Source organism: Dendrobates tinctorius, unplaced genomic scaffold, assembly GCF_039654945.1.
Source record: "Dendrobates tinctorius isolate UK_male_01 unplaced genomic scaffold, ASM3965494v1 ptg000099l, whole genome shotgun sequence".
NCBI lineage: Eukaryota > Metazoa > Chordata > Amphibia > Anura > Dendrobatidae > Dendrobates > Dendrobates tinctorius.
The window spans coordinates 2,733,443-2,752,886 of record NW_027361767.1 but is presented as its reverse complement, the minus strand read 5'-3'; positions in this window follow the sequence as shown (position 1 = coordinate 2,752,886).

Below are 19,444 nucleotides of genomic sequence, written 5' to 3'. Positions count from 1 at the left end.
CAGGAGAACCAGAAGATATTACTGCTCATCCTAAGGGAGAGCTGAGCCCGGCATGCCCCGAGTACAGGAGAACCAGAAGATATTACTGCTGGTCCTAAGGGAGAGCTGAGCCCGGCATGCACCGACTACAGGAGAACCAGAAGATATTACTGCTCGTCCTAAGGGAGAGATGAGCCCGGCATGCCCCTACTACAGGAGAACCAGAAGATATTACTGCTCGTCCTAAGGGAGAGCTGAGTCCGGCATGCCCCGACCACAGGAGAACCAGAAGATATTACTGCTGGTCCTAAGGGAGAGCTGAGCCCGGCATTCCCCGACTACAGGAGAACCAGAAGATATTACTGCTTGTCCTAAGGGAGAGATGAGCCCGGCATGCCCCGACTACAGGAGAACCAGAAGATATTATTGCTCGCCCTAAGGTAGAGCTGAGCCAGGCTTGCCCCGACTACAGGAGAACCAGAAGATATTACTGCTCGTCCTAAGGGAGAGCTGAGCCCCGTGTGCCCCGACTACAGGAGAACCAGTAGATATTACTGCTTGTCCTAAGGGAGAGATGAGCCCGGCATGCCCCGACTACAGGAGAACCAGAAGATATTACTGCTTGTCCTAAGGGAGAGATGAGCCCGGCATGCCCCGACTACAGGAGAACCAGAAGATATTACTGCTCGTCCTAAGGGAGAGCTGAGCCCGGCATGCCCCGACCACAGGAGAACCAGTAGATATTACTGCTCGTCCTAAGGGAGAGCTGAGCCCGGCATGCCCCGAGTACAGGAGAACCAGAAGATATTACTGCTCGTCCTAAGGGAGAGCTGAGCCCGGCATGCACCGACTACAGGAGAACCAGAAGATATTACTGCTTGTCCTAAGGGAGAGCTGAGCCCGGCATGCCCAGACTACAGAAGCAGAAGATATTACTGCTCGTCCTAAGGGAGAGCTGAGCCCGGCATGCCCCGACTACAAGAGAACCAGAAGATATTACTGCTCGTCCTAAGGGAGAGCTGAGCCCGGCATGCCCCGACCACAGGAGAACCAGAAGATATTACTGCTGGTCCTAAGGGAGAGCTGAGCCCGGCATGACCCGACTACAGGAGAACCAGAAGATATTACTGCTCGTCCTAAGGGAGAGATAAGCCCGGCATGCCCCTACTACAGGAGAACCAGAAGATATTACTGCTCGTCCTAAGGGAGAGATGAGCCCGGCATGCCCCGACTACAGGAGAACCAGAAGATATTACTGCTCGTCCTAAGGGAGAGCTGAGCCCGGCATGCCCCGAGTACAGGAGAACCAGAAGATATTACTGCTCGTCCTAAGGGAGAGCTGAGCACGGCATGCACCGACTACAGGAGAACCAGAAGATATTACTGCTCGTCGTAAGGGAGAGCTGAGCCCGGCATGCCCAGACTACAGAAGCAGAAGATATTACTGCTCGTCCTAAGGGAGAGCTGAGCCCGGCATGCCCCGACTACAGGAGAACCAGAAGATATTACTGCTCGTCCTAAGGGAGAGCTGAGTCCGGCATGCCCCGATTACAGGAGAACCAGAAGATATTACTGCTCGTCCTAAGGGAGAGCTGAGCCCGGCATGCACCGACTACAGGAGAACCAGAAGATATTACTGCTCGTCCTAAGGGAGAGCTGAGCCCGGCATGCACCGACTACAGGAGAACCAGAAGATATTACTGCTCGTCCTAAGGGAGAGATGAGCCCGGCATGCCCCGAATACAGAAGCAGAAGATATTACTGCTCGTCCTAAGGGAGAGCTGAGCCCGGCATGCCCCGACTACAGAAGCAGAAGATATTACTGCTCGTCCTAAGGGAGAGCTGAGCCCGGCATGCCCCGACCACAGGAGAACCAGAAGATATTACTGCTCGTCCTAAGGGAGAGATGAGCCAGGCATGCCCCGACTACAGGAGAACCAGAAGATATTACTGCTCGTCCTAAGGGAGAGATGAGCCCGGCATGCCCCGACTACAGGAGAACCAGAAGATATTACTGCTCGTCCTAAGGGAGAGATGAGCCCGGCATGCCCCTACTACAGGAGAACCAGAAGATATTACTGCTCGTCCTAAGGGAGAGATGAGCCCGGCATGCCCCGACTACAGGAGAACCAGAAGATATTACTGCTCGTCCTAAGGGAGAGATGAGCCCGGCATGCACCGACTACAGGAGAACCAGAAGATATTACTGCTTGTCCTAAGGGAGAGCTGAGCCCGGCATGCCCCGACTACAGGAGAACCAGGAGATATTACTGCTTGTCCTAAGGGAGAGATGAGCCCGGCATGCCCCGACTACAGGAGAACCAGAAGATATTACTGCTTGTCCTAAGGGAGAGATGAGCCCGACATGCCCCGACCACAGGAGAACCAGCAGATATTACTGCTCGTCCTAAGGCAGAGCTGAGCCCCGTGTGCCCCGACCACAGGAAAACCAGTAGATATTACTGCTCGTCCTAAGGGAGAGCTGAGCCCGGCATGCCCCGAGTACAGGAGAACCAGAAGATATCACTGCTCGTCCTAAGGGAGAACTGAGCCCGGCATGCACCGACCACAGGAGAACCAGAAGATATTACTGCTTGTCCTAAGGGAGAGCTGAGCCCGGCATGCCCCTACTACAGGAGAACCAGAAGATATTACTGCTCGTCCTAAGGGAGAGCTGAGCCCGGCATGCCCAGACTACAGAAGCAGAAGATATTACTGCTCGTCCTAAGGGAGAACTGAGCCCGGCATGCACCGACCACAGGAGAACCAGAAGATATTACTGCTCGTCCTAAGGGAGAGCTGAGCCCGGCATGCCCCGAGTACAGGAGAACCAGAAGATATCACTGCTCGTCCTAAGGGAGAACTGAGCCCGGCATGCCCCGACCACAGGAGAACCAGAAGATATTACTGCTGGTCCTAAGGGAGAGCTGAGCCCGGCATGCCCCTACTACAGGAGAACCAGAAGATATTACTGCTCGTCCTAAGGGAGAGCTGAGCCCGGCATGCCCAGACTACAGAAGCAGAAGATATTACTGCTCGTCCTAAGGGAGAGCTGAGCCCGGCATGCCCCGACTACAGGAGAACCAGAAGATATTACTGCTTGTCCTAAGGGAGAGCTGAGTCCGGCATGCCCCGACCACAGGAGAACCAGAAGATATTACTGCTGGTCCTAAGGGAGAGCTGAGCCCGGCATGCCCCTACTACAGGAGAACCAGAAGATATTACTGCTTGTCCTAAGGGAGAGCTGAGCCCGGCATGCCCCTACTACAGGAGAACCAGAAGATATTACTGCTCGTCCTAAGGGAGAGATGAGCCCGGCATGCCCCGACTACAGGAGAACCAGAAGATATTACTGCTCGTCCTAAGGGAGAGATGAGCCCGGCATGCACCGACTACAGGAGAACCAGAAGATATTACTGCTTGTCCTAAGGGAGAGCTGAGCCCGGCATGCCCCGACTACAGGAGAACCAGAAGATATTACTGCTTGTCCTAAGGGAGAGATGAGCCCGGCATGCCCCGACTACAGGAGAACCAGAAGATATTACTGCTTGTCCTAAGGGAGAGATGATCCCGACATGCCCCGACCACAGGAGAACCAGCAGATATTACTGCTCGTCCTAAGGCAGAGCTGAGCCCCGTGTGCCCCGACCACAGGAAAAGCAGTAGATATTACTGTTCGTCCTAATGGAGAGCTGAGCCCGGCATGCCCCGACCACAGGAGAAGCAGAAGATATTACTTCTCGTCCTAAGGGATAGCTGAGCCCGGCATGCCCCGACTACAGGAGAACCAGTAGATATTACTGCTCGTCCTAAGGGAGAGCTGAGCCCGGCATGCCCCGACTACAGGAGAAGCAGAAGATATTACTGCTCGCCCTAAGGTAGAGCTGAGCCCGGCATGCCCCAACCACAGGAGAACCAGAAGATATTACTGCTCGTCCTAAGGGAGAGCTGAGCCCGGCATGCCCCGACCACAGGAGAACCAGCAGATATTACTGCTCGTCCTAAGGGAGACCTGAGCCCGGCATGCCCCGACCACAGGAGAACCAGAAGATATTACTGTTCGTCCTAAGGGAGAGCTGAGCCTGGCATGCCCCGACTACAGGAGAACCAGCAGATATTACTGCTCGTCCTAAGGGAGAGCTGAGCCCGGCATGCCCCGACCACAGGAGAACCAGAAGATATTACTGCTCGTCCTAAGGGAGAACTGAGCCCGGCATGCCCCGACCACAGGAGAACCAGAAGATATTACTGCTCGTCCTAAGGGAGAGCTGAGCCCGGCATGCCCCGACTACAGGAGAACCAGAAGATATTACTGCTCGTCCTAAGGGAGAGCTGAGCCCGGCATGCCCCGACCACAGGAGAACCAGAAGATATTACTGTTCGTCCTAAGGGAGAGCTGAGCCCGGCATGCCCCGACCACAGGAGAACCAGAAGATATTACTGCTCGTCCTAAGGGAGAGCTGAGCCCGGCATGCCCCGACCACAGGAGAACCAGAAGATATTACTGTTCGTCCTAAGGGAGAGCTGAGCCCGGCATGCCCCGACTACAGGAGAACCAGCAGATATTACTGCTCGTCCTAAGGGAGAGCTGAGCCCGGCATGCCCCGACTACAGGAGAACCAGAAGATATTACTGCTCGTCCTAAGGGAGAGCTGAGCCCGGCATGCCCCGACTACAGTAGAACCAGCAAATAGGACAGGCATTAATAAGGGACGGCTATTGGCTTTGTCTCCTGTGGTCGGGGCATATAAACATGTTCTCCAAATTCCAAAAAGGACGACAGCAGACTGCTATAGCTCCAAGCCTCTCCAGGGAAGAGCAAATAGAAAATATCATCTGCAACTCTCAACAGGAAGCTGGGAGCTATACACTGTGTGCAGAATTATTAGGCAAATGAGTATTTTGATCACATCCTTTTTATACATGCTGTCCTACTCCAAGCTGTATAGGCTTGAAAGCCAACTGCCAGTTATGTAAATCAGGTGATTTGCATCTCTGTAATGAGGAGGGGTGTGGTCTAATAACATCAACACCCTATATAAGGTGTGCTTAACTATTAGGCAACTTCCTTTCCTTTGGCAAAATGGGTCCGAAGAGAGATTTGACGGACTCTGAAAAGTCAAAAATTGTGAGATGTCTTGCAGAGGGATGCAGCAGTCTTGAAATTGCCAAACTTTTGAAGCGTGATCACTGAACAATCGAGCGTTTCATGGCAAATATCCAACAGGGTCGCAAGAAGCGTGTTGATAAAAAAAGGCGCAAAATAACTGCCCATGAATTGAGGAAAATCAAGCGTGAAGCTGCTAAGATGCCATTTGCCACCAGTTTTGCCATATTTCAGAGCTGCAACTTACTGGAGTATCAAAAAGCTCACAGTGTGCCATACTCAGGGACATGGCCAGGTAAGGAAGGCTGGAAAACGACCACCTTACAACAAGAAACATAAGATACAACGTCAAGACTGGGCCAAGAAATATCTTAAGACTGATTTTTGTAAGGTTTTATGGACTGATGAAATGAGAGCGACTCTTGATGGGCCAGATGGATGGGCCCGAGGCTGGATCAGTAAAGGGCAGAGAGCTCCACTCCGACTCAGACGCCAGCAAGGTGGAGGTGGGGTACTGGTATGGGCTAGTATTGTGGGGAAGGTGACTTGACGGACAGACTTGACTGGAAGTAGGAGGGGACGATTTGTGCACTATAGACGGAGATTGGCAATGACAGAAAGGTAACAGCAGGGAAAGACAGAAAAGGGAGTGCAGTACCGAAATTTGACCACAAGATGGCAGGGGGAAGTGTAGTTCAGGAATTGACATAAGCTTATGGCTATAGAAACTGCTTAATCATGGGGGGCGGGGAGATAGGAACCCAGGAGGGAAATTCCCAGGGAGAGGGGGGATAAATAGGCAGGTTGGGGTTCCAGGTGAGGCTAGTCCCGGGAGGAGCTCAGGAGGAGAAGACTCAGGACAGAAGACTGAGAACGGTGGAAGAGCTCGGCCAGGGGACTAACAGGAAGAGACAGTCAGGGGGGTGGCCCTGACACAACAGACCGCAGGACAGACAAGGCCCCGGGGGTACCGATTGGACGATGACCTCGGGCAGGTGAAGCGCTGGCGGTAGAATGGTCTAGGACAGCCCCAGCGATAGATCCGCGAGGAACGTCACTACTACTGACGGAAAGGTGAAGGTACCCGGGCCTGGAAATGGAGAGCTGTAAAGGAACTGCGGTGCATGGCTAAGGTCGTCAGGAGGACGGCCAATAAACCCGGATCTGTTACAACTGAAATCTGCCTCCGTCTCGTCTTTGCATCGTCTGGTGTCTGTGTCGTCTGGACGTGGTAAGCAGTGGACCACCCCTCAATCCGGCCCCCCTACCACATTTGGCGTAGTCGACAGGATCGCAGTCGCCAATACTACAGCTTCTGCGGCAGGCCTGCGCTTGGAGAATCTAAAAGGACTTGAGCTGTTCACCTGTGGATTACAAATTTATTCGCCTGTGGATTACAAATTTGAGACTTGGTTCCGGATCCGGGGCGGTACCAGAAGCCGGACAACGTGGCCATGGTACTGCAACGTCGGGAAGAGGCCCGGGCGTTTGTAGCTGCTCTGGACGGACTGGGACCGTCTCCAATTTACCCCTGGGGGGAGCAGTGTATGTCTGGAGACCGCCACCCCCTCATACTGGACCCGGGAAGATGGGTGGAGAAGCCGACCATCGCCCCACCCAAGGGCGGGAGTGGCCCGGGTGGGAAGACCGGCTGCGGCTGTTTGGCGCCATTTGACTGCTGTACACCAGACGGGATGCAACGCTGCAGCTGCCGTGGCCTCGGACGCCTGGAATGGCGGTGGCGTCAAGAGGTCGAATCTCGCTGGGAGACCTGCTTTCTGGAGCCACTGACAGCCCCCCAGACATCGGGCGGACAGGAGAAGCGACTGCGGGCCCTGCGGGAGCAGCCGCCGAAGACATCGCCTGGGAACCTCCCCGTGGGACCCACGAGCCTGGAGGCTAGCCCTGCCGGACGGCGGGGTGAAGATCGGATGCTGCGGGAGGAGCCGCGGGGTGGCCCCCACCACGGCCAGCCCCCACCACCCAGCCTCCCAGCGCGGCCTCCTGCGTTCCTGTGGGCCCGGCTGTGGAGGGCTCTGCGGCCTCCGCCGGGCTGAGCGACGCCTCTGCACATGTCCCCGAGCCACCCCGCCTAGCGGCGCCACATCCGGTGTCGCCGGTGAGGAACCCACCTGTGGCCGTCCCTGCTACGTTCCATCTGGCGGCGGTGGCCTATCCACCGCAGCCTGCCGCCACTCCGATCCCAGCTGCGACTCCGGTTGCGGCCTGCCCAGCGGCCGAATCTATGTCACCCCTGGAGTCGGCTGCGGCCTGCTTGTCGGGCTCTGCGGCCTACCCACCGGGAACCACTGCTGCCCCTGCCCGTCGCCCGGCCCTAGCGCCTGCTGGGCCACTGGAATCTGCGGCCGCCTCTCTCCCGCTCTCAACCCTGGCCGCGTCCCGCCCACCGGACTCGGAGGCCTACACCGGACCCTCCGTCTGGGTCGCGGAGGTCATACAGAAGAAAAAAGCCAGGGAGCGGGAGGTCTGGAACCTGCTCCACGAGAGAGGGGAGGCTGGCATGGCGGCTTCCCGATCCACGGGGCGGCTCGTGTATACCAATCTGGAAAAAGGATACGGGTTCATTCGGGACCTCGCAACCGGCCAGAAGGTATATATCAACGTGACTTCCATCCACCACGGCCGGGCTTTGCGGGAGGGGGACTTGGTGTCATACTACATGGAGTACTGTCCCCGCGGCTACTACGCGGTAGCCGTGATTGCTGAACCCGAAAGCCACAAGCCCCCGTAAAAGGACCCCTAGAGACACTCCCAGCTTCCTGGGAGCTCCACGGCTGTGGAGCCCACCTTACTACTGATGAGACATCGGCTATCAGGAGACGGCCCGGACTTTTATCACTGCACCGTTGTGCAGGCCAAAAGGACAGTTACGCGTCCAAAGTTAAGGAAAATGTTTTTATTGTTTATTGCTTTCTCCTGATATAGCGGGGATGTGGGAGGAAGTGTTAATGTTAAAGGAAGGGGGAGTACTTCCATTTTATGTTTGAAATAATGTGTTTAAAGAAGGAGTTAAAGGAAAAACCAAAAAAAAATGAGAGAAAAAGGGGTTAGGCCTGTTTCACACTTGCTTTTTTTTGCAGCGCGTTTTTCCCGCAAAAAAACGCATTGAAAAACGCATACAAAAGCATACAACTGCTGCGTTTTTTTCAAGCATTTTTATGAGCATGCATGAAAAAAACGCAGCGTTTTTAAGCGTTTGTATGCGTTTTTAGTGCGTTTTTACCGCGTTTGCGTTTTTTTTCCAACATTAGGTGGCCACTCACACTAACCCAAACCATGACTTTACTAACCCTAACCCTGACCCTAACCCTAACCCTGACCCTAACCCTAACCCTAACCCTGACCCTAACCCTAACCCTAACCCTTAACCAAACCATACTTAACCCTAACCCTGACCCTAACCCTAACCCTAACCCTGACCCTAACCCTAACCCTGACCCTAACCCTAACCCTTAACCAAACCATACTTAACCCTAACCCTGACCCTAACCCTAACCCTAACCCTGACCCTAACCCTGACCCTAACCCTAACCCTTAACCAAACCATACTTAACCCTAACCCTGACCCTAACCCTAACCCTGACCCTAACCCTAACCCTAACCCTTAACCAAACCATACTTAACCCTAACCCTGACCCTAACCCTGACCCTAACCCTAACCCTAACCCTGACCCTAACCCTGACCCTAACCCTTAACCAAACCATACTTAACCCTAACCCTGACCCTAACCCTGACCCTAACCCTAACCCTAACCCTGACCCTAACCCTTAACCAAACCATACTTAACCCTAACCCTGACCCTAACCCTTAACCAAACCATACTTAACCTTAACCCTAACCCTAACCCTAACCCTAACCCTAACCCTAACCCTAACCCTGACCCTAACCCTAACCCTAACCCTTAACCAAACCATACTTAACCCTAACCCTGACCCTAACCCTTAACCAAACCATACTTAACCTTAACCCTAACCCTAACCCTGACCCTAACCCTAACCCTAACCCTGACCCTAACCCTTAACCAAACCATACTTAACCTTAACCCTAACCCTAACCCTGACCCTAACCCTAACCCTAACCCTGACCCTAACCCTTAACCAAACCATACTTAACCCTAACCCTGACCCTAACCCTGACCCTAACCCTAACCCTAACCCTGACCCTAACCCTTAACCAAACCATACTTAACCCTAACCCTGACCCTAACCCTAACCCTGACCCTAACCCTAACCCTAAACCCCCTTAACTAACCCTAACTTTACCCAAACCCCTAAATTCCATTGTCTAAACTAATGGTAAAAAAAAAACGCATGTGCAAAAAAACGCATACATAAGCATGCCAATGCGCACATATGCTCACCATAGACTTATAATGGGTGTCTTGCTGTAAAAAAACGCATTGCGCGCGCATGCGTTTTTTTGAGGCAAATCGGACGCACAAAAAATGCAACAAGTTGCATTTTGTGCGCCCGAGCGCATACCGCAAAAAAACGCATGCGCGGTAAAACGCGTACAAACGCATGTGTATGCGCGCATAAGCGCATCCCATGCAAAGTATAGGAAAAAAAACGCATGCGCTATTTAGCGCTAAATTACCGCGAAAAAAAACGCAAATGTGAAACCAGCCTTACTCCAGTTGAGTAACTCCTATTGTTATTAAAGTAGAGGTAACGATATGCTAAAAGTTGATTTAATGAGTAGTGTGTGTAACAAAAAAAAAAATGTGTGTGTAACAGGTCCCGGGTACGAGGTAGATGTGACGAAGACGCCGACCATGACTCTTTTTAAGGGAAGGACGAAGAGACGAAGAACATTGAACCAGACAGTGGTCCGTCAGTCAGGTCCCCGACACCATGGACATCCCAGTAGGACAGGCGGGCGCTGTCGAAGACCTGGTAGACGTAGGGCCTCGGTCAGGGCGTTCCGGACAGTTGAGGGTAACAGAAGGGGAGAGTTGTGGGAGGTACACGCCGTAGAGTAGTCCGGGTGGACCTCGCCAACCTGAACGAAGTTGTCACGTGGCGTGCGCGCCGGCGAGTAGCAGTAGGCTGCTCGGAGCATGGTGCTACCGGTTTGGTTCGGCCCCCGTGGGCGGCGGGTTTGGCCCAATGACCGCTCCGACAACAGACTGTGCACAAGCTTTAGTACGACGTAGGTAGGGAGTACGATTGTCGGGACGATAATGGACAAAGGAAGGGGGAGTGTGGGGAAGGTGACTTGACGGACAGACTTGACTGGAAGTTGGAGGGGACGATTTGTGCACTATAGACGGAGATTGGCAAGGACAGAAAGGTAACAGCAGGGAAAGACAGAAAAGGGAGTGCAGTACCGAAATTTGACCACAAGATGGCAGGGGGGAGTGTAGTTCAGGACTTGATATCAGCTTACGGCTATAGAAACTGCTTAGTCATGGGAGGCAGGGAGATAGGAACCCAGGAGGGAAATTCCCAGGGAGATAGGGGATAAATAGGACAGGTTGGGGTTCCAGGTGAGGCTAGTCCCGGGAGGAGCTCAGGAGGAGAAGACTCAGGACAGAAGACTGAGAACGGTGGTAGAGCTCAGCCAGGGGACTAACAGGAAGAGACAGTCAGGGGGGTGGCCCTGACACAACGGACCGCAGGACAGACGAGGACCCAGGGGTACCGATTGGACAACGACCTCGGGAAGGTGAAGCGCTGGCGGTAGATTGGTCTAGGACAGCCCCAGCGAAAGATCCGCGAGGAACGTCACTATTACTGACGGAAAGGTGAAGGCACACGGGCATGGAAACGGAGAGCTGTAAAGGAACTGCGGTGCATGGCTATGGTCGTCAGGAGGACGGCCAATAAACCCGGATCTGTGACAACTGAATTCTGCCTCCGTCTCGTCTTTGCATCATCTGGTGTCTGTGTCATCTGGACGTGGTAAGCAGTGGACCACCCCCCAATCCGGCCCCCCTACCACAGTATCATCAAAGATGAAATGTGGAACCTTTTCGGGTTGAGGTACAGGAAGAAGTCGGTATCGTTCAAGAAAAACATGATTTTCATGCAGGACAATGCTCTATCACATGCATCCAAATACTCCACAGCGTGGCTGCCCAGTAAAGGTCTAAAAGTAGAAAAAATAATGACATGGCCCCCTTGTTCACCTGATCTGAAACCCATAGAGAACCTGTGGTCCCTCATAAAACGTGAGATCTACAGGAGGGAAAACAGTACACCTCTCGGAACAGTGTCTGGGAGGCTGTGGTGGCTGCGGCACATTGCAATGTGGATCGTAAACAGATCAAGCAACTGACAGAATCTATGGATGGAAGGCTTTTGAGTGTCATCGTAAAGAAAGGTGGCTATATTGGTCCCTTTTTTTTGTTTTGGTTTTCAATGTCAGAAATGTTTATTTCTACATTTTGTGTTGCTCTATTGGTTTACCTGGCGAAAATAAACAAGTGAGATGGGTATATATTTGGTTTTTATTAACCCCTTCACGACCTTTGACGCCACGTAGGCGTCATGAAAAGTCGTGCCAGAACGACCCATGACGCCTATGTGGCGTCATGACTTTAAAGCCCCCCTGCGGGTCGGGTGACCTAGGTCACTGAAAGGTCACCCGACCCGCAGATACAGGGGGCTTTGTTCTTCGCCACAGGGGGCGTGGCTTCGCCCCCACGTGGCTACGATCGCTCTGATTGGCTGTTAAAAGTGAAACAGCCAATCAGAGCGATAGTAATATTTCATCAATGAAAATTGATGAAATATTACAATCCAGCCATGGCCGATGCTGCTGTAGCATCGGACATGGCTGGAGACACCGATTCCACCCCCCCCACCGGCGATCGCCCACCCGCAACTGAATGACAGCGGCGATCTGCCGCCGCTGTCATCATCTGCCCCCCTCCCATTCCCTCTGCTCCCCGCCAGCTTCCGATAACCCCCTCACCCCATCTCACCTCCCCCGGCACCTTCTAAGTCCCCCTGTCGCTCCCGGTGTCCGGCGGGTCCGGTTCATGGGCGCCGCCATCTTGAAAATGGCGGGCGCATGCGCAGTGCGCCCGCCCGAATCTGCCAGCTGCAGATTCCATTCTTTCATTTTGATCACTCTCACAGTGATCAAAATGAAAGAAAAAGTAAATAAACCCCCCGATTATCACCCCCATAGGTAGGCACAACTAATAAAGTAAAGAAAATATTTTTATTTTTATTTTTCCATTAGGGTTAGGGTTAGGGTTGAAAAGAGGGTTAGGGTTAGGGTTAGGGTTGAAAAGAGGGTTAGGGTTGGAAAGAGGGTTAGGGTTGGAAAGAGGGTTAGGGTTGGAAAGAGGGTTAGGGTTAGGGTTGGAAAGAGGGTTAGGGTTAGGATTGGAAAGAGGGTTAGGGTTGGAAAGAGGGTTAGGGTTGGAAAGAGGGTTAGGGTTGGAAAGAGGGTTAGGGTTGAATTAGGGTTAGGGTTGGAATTAGGGTTAGGGTTGGAATTAGGGTTAGGGTTGGAATTAGGGTTAGGGTTGGAATTAGGATTAGAATTAGGGTTAGGGTTGGAATTAGGGTTAGCGTTGGAATTAGGGTTAGGCTTGTGGTTAGGGATGTGTTAGGGTTAGGGCTGTGGTTAGGGGTGTGTTGGGGTTAGGGTTGGAGTTAGAATTGAGGGGTTTCCACTGTTTAGGCACATCAGGGGGTCTCCAAACGCGACATGGTGCAACCATTGATTCCAGCCAATTTTGCGTTCAAAAAGTCAAACGGTGCACCCTCCCTTCCAAGCCCTGACATGTGCCCAAACAGTGGTTTAGCCCAACATATGGGGTATCAGCATACTCAGGAAAAATTGCGCAACAACTTTTGGGGACTAATTTCCCGTGTTACCCTTGGGAAAATAAAAAATTGGGGGCTAAAAAATTATTTTTGTGGAAAAAAATGATTTTTTCATTTTCACGTCTCTGCATTATAAACTTCTGTGAAGCACTTGGGGGTTAAAAGTGCTCACAACACATCTTACATACGTTCCTTGGAAGGTCTAGTTTCCAAAATGGGGTCACTTGTGGGGGGTTTCCACTGTTTAGGCACATCAGGGGCTCTGTAAACGTAATTACGACCGCAGACTATTCCATCAAAGTCAGCATTTCAAAATGTCACTACTTCCCTTCCGAGCCCTGACGTGTACTCATACAGTGGTTTTCCCCCCACATATGGGGTATCAGCGTACTCAGGACAAACTGTACAACAACTTTCGGGGTCCAATTTCTCCTGTTACCCTTGTGAAAATAAAAAATTGAGAGCTAAAAAATCATTTTTTGAGGAAAAAAAAATTTTTTTTTATTTTCATGGCTCTGCGTTATAATCTTCTGTGAAGCACTTGGGGGTTCAGTGTGCTCACCACACATTTATGCAACTTCCTTATGGGGTCTAGTTTCCAAAATGGGGTCACTTGTGGGGGGTTTCCACAGTTTAGGTACATCAAGGGCTCTGCAAATGTAACATGATGCCCGCAGACCATGCCATAAAAGTCAGCATTTCAAAATGTCACTACTTCCCTTCCGAGCCCTGATGTGTGCCAAAACAGTGGTCCCCCCCCACATATGGGGTACCAGCGTACTCAGGACAAACTGGACAACAACTTTTGTGGTCCAATTTCTCCTGTTACCCTTGTGAAAATAAAAAATAGCGTGCTAAAAAATCTTTTTTGAGGAAAAAAAATCATTTTTTATTTTCACTGCTCTACGTTATAAACTTTTGTGAAGCACTTGGGGGTTGAAAGTGCTCCCTACACATCTAGATAAGTTCCTTAAGGGGTCTAGTTTCCAAAATGGTGTCACTTGTGGGGGAGCTCCAATGTTTAGGTACACAGGGGCTCTCCAAACGCGACATGGTGTCCGATAACGATTGGAGCGAATTTTCCATTCAAAAAGTCAAATAGCGCTCCTTCACTTACGGACCCTGCCGTGCGCCCAAAGAGTGGTTTATGACCACATATAAGGTATCGGTGTACTCAGGAGAAATTGCCCAACACATTTTAGGATCCATTTTATCCTGTTGCCCATGTGAAAATGAAAAAACTGAGACCAAAAGAAAATTTTTGTGAAAAAAAAGTACTTTTTTAATTTGTGAAGCACCTGGGGGGTTCAAAGTGATCACTATGCATGTAGATAAGTTCCTTGGGGGGTCTAGTTTCCAAAATGGGGTCACTTGTGGGGAAGCTCCAGTGCTTAGGCGCACAGCGACTCTCCAAACGCGACATGGCAAGCGCTAAATATTCCAGCATATTTTCCATTCAAAAAGTCAAATGTGCTCCTTCCCTTCTGAGCCCTGCCGTGCGCCCAAACAGTGGTTTATGACCACATATGAGGTATCAGTGTACTCAGGAGAAATTGCCCAACAAATTTTAGGATCCATTTTATCCTGTAGCCCATGTGAAAATGAAAAAAATTAATGATAAATGAAAATTTGTGGTGCAAAAAATAAAATGTCCATTTTTTCCTTCCACGTTGCTTTAGTTCCTGTGAAGCACCTGAAGGGTTAATAATCTCCTAGAATGTAGTTTTGAGTAGCTTGAGGGGTGCAGTTTTTAGAATGGTGTCACTTTTGGGTATTTTCTGCCATATAGACCCCTCAAAGTGACTTCAAATGTGAGGTGGTCCCTAAAAAAAATGGTTTTGTAAATATTGTTGTAAAAATGAGAAATCGCTGGTCAACTTTTAACCCTTATAACTTCCTAACAAAAAAAAAATTGTTTCCAAAATTGTACTGATGTAAAGTAGACATGTGGGAAATGTTATTTAGTAACTATTTTGTGTCACATCACTCTCTGATTTAACAGAATAAAAATTCAAAATTTGAAAATTGCGAAATTTTCAAAATTTTCGCCAAATTTCTGTTTTTTTCACAAATAAACGCAAAAATTATCGACCTAAGTTTACCACTAACATGAAGCCCAATATGTCACGAAAAAACAATCTCAGAATCGCTAAGATGCGTTGAAGTGTTCCAGAGTTATTACCTCATAAAGGGACACTGGTCAGAATTGCAAAAAATGGCCAGGTCATTAAGGTCAAAATAGGCTGGGTCATGAAGGGGTTAAGTTGCCTAATAAATCTGCACAGTAATCGTTACCTGCACAAACAGATATCCCCCTAAGATAGCCAAATCTAAAAAAATCACTCCATCTTCCAAAAATAATAAGCTTTGATATCTATGAGTCTTTTGGGTTGATTGAGAACATAGTTGTTGTTTAACCCCTTAACGACCGTCGATACACCTTTTTTGACGGCGGTAATTAAGGGTGCTTAAACCACAGCGCCGTGAATTCACGGCGCTGTGGAGTAAGTAAATTGCGCCCCCAGTGTTGGATTTTCTCCGGGGTCTCGGCTGCAAGGGGTAGTCGAGACCCCAGAGAACATTAATCGGGTCGGTTTTTACCGACCCCGCTTTTGCGATCGCCATTATTATTAACCCTAAAACGGCGCTCGCAAAAAAAAAGCTGCGATATTGCATTTAATTTCTCTTTCCTCTGATGTGATCGCACATCAGAGGAGAGAGAAAGAGGGTCCCCGATCCCCCCCCTGTACCTCTCCGTGGTCCTCTGTCCCCTCCCGGTGGTCCTGCGTCCCGCCGACGTCCTCCGGTGGGCGCCGCCATCTTGGATCCGGGGAAAATGGCGGGCGCATGCGCAGTGCGCCCGCCGGGAGTCTGCCGGCTCCGGCTGGCAGATTCCATTCATTTATTTTGATCACTATGATAATCTATCATAGTGATCAAAATAAAAAAATAGTGAATAACCCCCCCCCCCCCGTTTATCATCCCCTTAGTTTGGCAAACAAAATGAAATAAAGAAAATTTTTTTTTTTCATTTTTCCATTAGGGCTGGGGTTAGGGCTGGGGTTAGGGCTATGGCTAGGGTTAGGGCTAGGGTTAGGGCTAGAATTAGGGTTAGAATTAGGGTTAGGGCGAATTAGGATTAGGGTTAGAAATAGGATTAGGGTTGGGATTAGGGTTAAGGTTGGGATTAGGGTTAGAGGTGTGTTGGGGTTAGGGTTGGAGCAATAATTGAGTGGTTTCCACTATTTACCAACTGTGGGGGTCTAAAAATTGGTCTAAAAATTGGGGGCTAAAAAATCACTTTTGTGGAAATAAAAAATACTTTTTATTTTCATGGCTCTGGGTTATAAACTTCTGTGAAGCACTTGGGGATTCAAAGTGCTCACCACACATCTAGATAAGCTCCTTGGGGGGTCTAGTTTCCAAAAGGGGTCACTTCTCGGGGGTTTTCACTGTTTAGGTGCATCAGGGGCTCTTCAAACGCAACATGACACCCACAGACCATTCCATCAAAGTCTGCATTCGAAAAATGGCGCTCCTTCCCTTCCGAGCTCTCCCATGCGCCCAAACAGTGGTTCCCCCCCACATATGGGGTATCGGCGTACTCAGGACAAATTGCACAACTTTTGTGGTCCAATTTCTCCTGTTGCCCTTAGGAAAATAAAAAATAGAGGGCTAAAAAACCATTTTTGAGGAAAAAAATGATTTTTTATTTTCACGGGTCTGCGTTATAAACTTCGGTGAAGCACTTGGGGGTTCAAAGTGCTCACCACACATCTAGATAAGCTCCTTGGGGGGTCTAGTTTCCAAAATGGGGTCACTTGTGGGGGGTTTCCACTATTTAGGTGCATCAGGGGCTCTGCAAACGCAACATGATGCCCGCAGACCATTCCATCAAAGTCTGCATTCCAAAATGGCACTCCTTCCCTTCCGAGCTCTCCCATGCGCCCAAACAGTGGTCCCCCCCACATATGGGGTATCAGCGTACTCAGGACAAATTTCACAACAACTTTTTTGGTTCAATTTCTCCTGTTAGCCTTGTGGAAATAAAAAATAGCGGGCTAAAAAATCATTTTTGAGTAAAAAAAAAGTATTTTTAATTTTCATGGCTCTACGTTATAAAGTTCTGTGAAGCACTTGAAGGTTCAAAATGCTCACCATACATCTAGATAAGTTCTTTAAGGGGTCTAGTTTCCAAAATGGGGTCACTTGTGGGGAGTTTCCACTGTTTAAGAACATCAGGGGCTCTCCAAACGCAACATGGCATCCGATCTCAATTGCAGCCAATTCTGTGTTGAAAAAGTCAAACGGCGCTCCTTCCCTTGCGAGCTCTGCTGTGCGCTGAACAAGTAATTTACCCCCACATATGGGGTATTGAAGCATTCAGGAGAAATTGTACAACAAATTTTGTGGTTCATTTTCTCTTTTAACACTTGTGGAAATAAAAAAAATTGCTTCTAAATTAAATTTTTTGCAAAAAAAAAGTTAAATGTTAATTTTTTCCTTCCACATTGCTTTAGTTCCTGTGAAGCACCTAAAGGGTTAATAAACTTCTTGAATGTGGTTTTGAGCACCTTGAGGGGTCTAGTTTTTAGAACGGTGTCACTTTTGGGTATTTTCTGTCATGTACACCCCTCAAAATGACATTAAATATGATGTGGTCCCTAAAAAAATGGTTTTGTAAATTTTGTTGTAAAAATGAGAAATCGCTGGTCAACTTTAACCCTTATAACTTCCTAACAAAACAAAAATTTGCATCCAAAATTTTGCTGATGTAAAGTAGACATGTGGAAAATGTTATTTATTAAGAAATTTGTGTGCCGTATCTCTGTGATTTAAGGGCATAAAAATTTAAAGTTTTAAAATTGCAAAATTTTCAAAATTTTTGCAATATTTCTGTTTTTTTCATAAATAAACGCAAGTTATTTGAATGAAATTTTACCACTAACATGAAGTACAATATGTCATGAAAAACAGTCTCAGAATCAGCGGGATCCATGGAAGCGTTCCAGAGTTATAACCTCATAAAGGGACAGTGGTCAGAATTGTAAAAATTGGCCCGGTCATTAAGCTGCAAAATGGCTCTGTCACTAAGGGGTTAATAATAAAAAGTATCCTCTCAAACACAACTTGCCTAATAATTCTGCACGCGGTGTAAACCCCCAGGTCCAGGAGTGGCCATTAGCCGGGGAAGGTGGTCTCTAGTCTGCAAAGCAAACAACGGAGACCTTCTGCACACAGACGCAGTGCAAAGGTCAACACCACCCATGCTCGGACTGGCCCATAGGGCAACAGGGGAATCCCCCGGTGGGCCCCAACCGCACTGTAATGGCAGGACTTGCCATAATTCACATGTTTCACTCTGTACAGAATAAAGCGGCATCTCCTCATTCATGAACCAAACTCCCCAGTGTATTATTATGTAGGGACAGAGGGAAATGTGTGAACGAGGGAGGTGAAAAGTGAGTCCCCCCAAAGTCAATGTTACTGGTGGGGCCGTGGCACCCCACTCTGACACTGACCCCATCTGACACATCTGTGACACGTATTATGGGGGCACTGTGGATATCGCTGTTATTATGGGGGCACTGTGGAGATCACTGTTATTATGGGGGCACTGTGGATATCGCTGTTATTATGGGGACACTGTGGATATCGCTGTTATTATGGGGGCACTGTGGATGTCGCTGTTATTATGGGGGCACTGTGGATGTCGCTGTTATGGGGACACTGTGGAGATCACTGTTATTATGGGGGTACTGTGGATATCACTGTTATTATGGGGACACTGTGGATATCGCTGTTATTATGGGGGCACTGTGGATATCGCTGTTATTATGGGGGCACTGTGGATATCGCTGTTATTATGGAGGCACTGTGGAGATCACTGTTATTATGGGGACACTGTGGATATCGCTGTTATTATGGGGGCACTGTGGAGATCACTGTTATTATGGGGACACTGTGGATATCGCTGTTATTATGGGGACACTGTGGATATCGCTGTTATTATGGGGGCACTGTGGATATCGCTGTTATTATGGGGGCACTGTGGAGATCACTGTTATTATGGGGACACTGTGGATATCGCTGTTATTATGGGGACACTGTGGAGATCACTGTTATTATGGGGACACTGTGGATATCGCTGTTATTATGGGGACACTGTGGATATCGCTGTTATTATGGGGGCACTGTGGATATCGCTGTTATTATGGGGGCACTGTGGATATCGCTGTTATTATGGGGGCACTGTGGATATCGCTGTTATTATAGGGGCACTGTGGAGATCACTGTTATTATGGGGACACTGTGGATATCGCTGTTATTATGGGGACACTGTGGATATCGCTGTTATTATGGGGGCACTGTGGATATCGCTGTTATTATGGGGGCACTGTGGATATCGCTGTTATTATGGGGGCACTGTGGAGATCACTGTTATTATGGGGACACTGTGGATATCGCTGTTATTATGGGGGCACTGTGGATATCGCTGTTATTATGGGGACACTGTGGAGATCACTGTTATTATGGGGGCACTGTGGATAT